We start from the raw sequence: 4,954 nt of genomic DNA, 5'->3' as shown, positions 1-4,954 counted from the left end.
TAATCCTAAGAAGATTGAGGCCGTTAGAAATTGGGCGAGGCCCACTATTGTGACTGAGATCCGTAGCTTCGTGGGATTAGCCGGCTATTACCATCGATTCTTCAAGGGTTTCACTTTTATTGCTTCTTCGTTGACCAGATTGACTCAGAAAGATGTTCACTTCCAGTGGTCCGATGATTGTAAGGAGAGCTTTCAAAAGCTCAAGACCCTTTTGACTTCAGCCCCGATTGTAGCATTACCCATGGAGGGTAAGGATTTCTCAATCTATTGTGATGCATCCCGCGTAGGTTTGGGTGTTGTCTTGATGCAGAAGGGTAGTATCATAGCTTATGCTTCTCATTAGTTGAAGATCCATGAGAGGAACTACTCTACCCATGATTTGGAGTTTCTAGCTGTGGTCTTCGCTTTGAAGAGCTAGAGGCATTACTTGTATGGTGCCCATTGTGAGGTTTTCACCGACCAGCGTAGCCTTCAGCACGTGTTTACCCAGAGAGATCTTAATTCCAGGTAGCGACGATAGATGGAGCTCCTGAAGGACTATAACATCTCTATTTTTTACCATCTAAGGAAAGCCAATGTTGTTGCTGATGCATTGAGTCGCAAGGCCACGAGTATGGGGAGTTTAGCCCATTTGGTTGTTTCCGAGCATCCGTTGGACATGGAGGTTCAGACTCTGGCCAACAGTTTTGTTCGTCTTGATATTTCAGTTCCAGGTAGAGTCTTAGCTTGTGTTGAGGCGAGATCGTCCCTATTAGAGCATATCGAGACTCATCAGTTTGAGGATGCTCAGTTGTGTAAGATTCGAGATAAGGTTCTGAGAGGTGAGGCCAAAGAGGTCATTTTATATAGTGAGGGGATTTGGACAATCAAGGGACGCGTGTGCATTCCTTATGTTGGTGATTTGATTCATTTAATCTTGACTGAGGCCCATAGTTCAAGGTACTCCATTCACCCGGGTGCCACGAAAATGTATAGTGATTTGAGACAACATTACTGGTGTGGCAGGATGAAGAGAGATACTGCAGATTATGTGTCTAAGTGTGGGAATTGTCAGCAAGTGAAGTATGAGCACTAGAGACCTGGCGGTGTGCTCCGGAGGATGCCCATTCCCAAGTGGAAGTGGGAAAGGATTGCCATGGATTTCATTGTGCGTAAGTTTGATTCTGTGTGGGTTATTGTTGACCGATTGACCAAGTCTACTCATTTCATTCTAGTTCAAGTCACTTATACTGCAGAGAGGTTATCTAGGATATATGTCCGTGATATTGTGTGATTGCACGGGGTCCCTATTTCCATTGTTTCGAATCGAGGTCCCCAGTTTACTTCCAATTTCTAGAAGGCTTTTCAGAGAGAGTTGGGTACCTAGTTGGACCTGAGTACAGATTTTCATCCCCAGACTGATGGTCAGTCCGAGAGGACTATTCAGGTGCTCGAGGATATATTGATAGAACGTGTCATTGATTTTGGTGGTCATTGGGATCAGTTCTTGCCCCTAACGGAGTTTTCTTACAAAAATAACTACCATTCGAGTATTGACATGGGGCCGTTCGTGGCCTTGTATGGTAGAAGGTGCCGTTCTCCTATTGGGTGGTTTGATGCATTTGAGGTTCGCCCGTGGGGCACAGATTTGTTGAGAGAGTCCGTGGACAGGGTGAAGCTTATTCAGAAAAAGTTTCTAGCAGCTCAGAGTTGACAGAAGATATATGGGGATCGGAAGGTTCGGGATTTAGAGTTTGGGGTGGGAGAGTAGGTGCATCTAAAGATCTCACCCACGAAGGGTGTTATGCGATTTGGGAAGAGGGGCAAGTTGAGTCCGAGATATCTTGGCCCATTTGAGATTCCCTGCAGAGTTGGTGACGTTGCCAACGAGTTAGCCTAGCCACCAGGCCTGTCCGGTGTTCATCCGGTCTTTCATGTATCTATGTTGAAGAAGTACCATTCTGATGGTACTTCCATTATCCGTTGGGATTCGATGCTGCTCGATGAGAATCTGACCTATGAGGAGGAGCCAATAGCGATCTTGGATAGGCAGGTTCGGAAGTTGAGGTCCTAGGAGATTGCTTCTGTGAAGGTCCAATGGAAGCACCGTCCATTTGAGGAGGCTACTTGGGAGACCGAGTCTGATATACACGAGAGATATCCCCAGTTGTTTGCTCATTCAGGTACTTTTTCTCCGTTCCACTTCCCTGTCGCTCGAGGACCAGCGATTGTTTAATTGGTATCTGATGTAACGACCCGTTTGGCCGTTACGACACTATCACCTTGTTGACCCTTTTTTGAGCTTTATTAGCTTACATTAGACTTACGGGGATGGGTGATACGATTTTCGAGGTCATAGGGTGAATATTGGATTGGTTTCTGTGATAATAAGCCTTAAAGCGAAAATGTTTGACCCAAAGTTCACTTTTGGGTAAACAGACCTTTTTCAAAAATCCCTCGATTCTGAGAGGTCCGAATGGTCATTTGTGACTTGCGGGTATGTTTGGCTAGTTTGCGTTGTGAGACTTGGGTTGGAAAGTGGGTTTTGGGGTATTGGGGGTTGACTTGGTCAACGAGACCCCCATTGGGAAATCCGAGGCCAGAATTGAGTTCGTAGCGCATTTTTATGTTAGTCTGCATGTTCATTTTATATATGTGGGGCCTCGGGTGATAGTCGGATTTACGGTTGAGAATAGTCAAAAATAATACTGTTCTGGTGACTGATGTCCGCCGCATGGTGCCACGGCAGCGGTATCGTCATGGCAATGACCCTGCCACTATAGCGGTGTAGAGTAATTATGAGTGACCGCCGTAGCGGTCATGTCACCGTGGCAGCGGTTCTGCCGTAGCGGACTGCAGACCGCTATAGCGGTCGACGGGGACTTAAATGCATTAAAACCTTTTTAGAACCCTATCACTCCTCATTCATTACTCTCGGTTCTAGAACTATTTTGAGAGCAAAATAAGAGATTCTAAGGCAATTCTTCATTGGGGTAAGTTCATCTAACTTTATTATTCATTTATGATTCATAATCTACCTTAGAAACACCCTAATTCATGCAAGAGTCTTCCAATAACATAAGGATTAAAGAGGGTTTTGGGGTTTCTCTCTTGAATGTATTTTGATTATAGAACCTCGATTTGTTGGTGGAATTAGCTTATATTAGTATGGAATTGATGAGTAATAGCTTTATAAACATGAATCCTTCTTTATTAGTAACCAATTTGTGAATTTGAGAGTTAGGGTTCATACCCAAAATTAGGGGTTTCACTTTAAGTACGAATTTAGCTTAATATTGAGTTGTTTTAGAAATTGATTGGTTGGGTTTGATCACTTAGACTTGAATTGCATGTTTCACTTTTGAATTTCCCGTTTTCCCCTTGTGGGCCCGTTTCCCCAAATTCCATTGGCTTAAGTTGACCAAATTAAAAGCCTAGCAATATGGGTACTGCTCTTCATGATTTCTAATCTAGATTACGTTATAAATATACCTTGAGTATTTGGAGGAATTGAGGAAGGGCAAGGCTCTGGCGTAATTTGTTTGGGATTCCTATTCGGCACTCCAGGTAGGTTATGCCTCACCTTTTTCGTTAGACTCTGGTTAGCGACTCGTATCTGGTACTAGGGAATTGTTGGAGACATCTTGTGAACCTTCGGGTATGAAGTTTGGGATGGAATTCTTAGGTTGGTACTGTTGTGTGACTTGTGTGTTCGGGCTCGTGGCCTGTAGAATCCCTAGGTTTATGCTTGGCTTTTCTTATGTGAATTGGTGGTTTCTATGTATTATGGGAGACTGGTTGAAAGGAACAGATTCATGTGATACTTGTATTATGATGGCTGTCCTTATATGAACTGACTGGAATCCATATGTTAATTATGATATTCTCATTGCATGACACACTTTCTCATATGCATGATCTATCTATCTTGATCTTGATATTGGAAGATGGTGATGAGGTAAGTATGATTCATGCGACATAACTATATTTGTGTAGCCATCTCTATGTTGTGTGATACGGAGTGGTTAGCAATGATATTGGATGGAGGAGTCATTCTAGGCCGTGTGATATAGAATGGTGGTACATGGACTTAGCGGTCCCTCATGGGTCATGACTGTCGAGAGGTGGACATCGTCGCTTCAGAGTATGTGTGTATCATTGCATTGCATTCCATTCACATACACATTATATATTCTTATTGTCATTTGGATTGATATTGATCTTTGGTGATATTTGAGTTATTGGTTTTTTATTGGGTTATGTTTGGATTCGTGAAATATTTGAGACATCATTTTGGTAATTGATTGTACTACTTGGACTTGTTGACTTGTATCTGTCTGTGAGCATGATTATCTTTCCATTTCCTTGTTTGCATGCGTGATCTAACTGTTGTCGGCCTATGATGCTTACTCAGTACCGTGTTTTGTACTGATGCTACCTTGTTATACTTTTTATGAGTGCAGAGTACGCTGTTGGAGAGACTTCCACACCTCGCGACTGATCCCGAGGCGATGCTCCTAGAGTTATGAGGGTGAGCTACTGATGATCCATGCAGCCCGAGACTCTATCTTCTTTACTATCCCATTTCTATTTCGAGACAATATTTATTTCAGATGATGTATTGACTATTTAGACTTGTAGTAGTATTTAGTAGCTCTTGTACTGACCAGACCAGATTTTGGGATTTGTCTATCTTCCGCACTTATTATTACTTTATGTCAGACTTATCGTATTATTCTTGGGTTTTTGATTTATTTATTGTTGGTTGATTGCATAAGGGATGGGTTCGCCTACTGAGGTGGGAATTAGTAGGTTCCCGCACGTTTGCCGAGTTGGGGAGTGACAAAACAAATCTCCAAATGATATAGTGAAGCTGTCACAACAACAGAGAAACTGGTACTTATCGATTGTAAACTGGAGACTGTTGAAGAGCAATTTCATAACTGACTAGGAGAATTGGAATTTGACTTATTCC

Source organism: Lycium ferocissimum, chromosome 3 (genome assembly GCF_029784015.1).
Source record: "Lycium ferocissimum isolate CSIRO_LF1 chromosome 3, AGI_CSIRO_Lferr_CH_V1, whole genome shotgun sequence".
NCBI classification, from domain to species: domain Eukaryota; kingdom Viridiplantae; phylum Streptophyta; class Magnoliopsida; order Solanales; family Solanaceae; genus Lycium; species Lycium ferocissimum.
Note: the sequence above shows the minus strand (reverse complement) of the source record.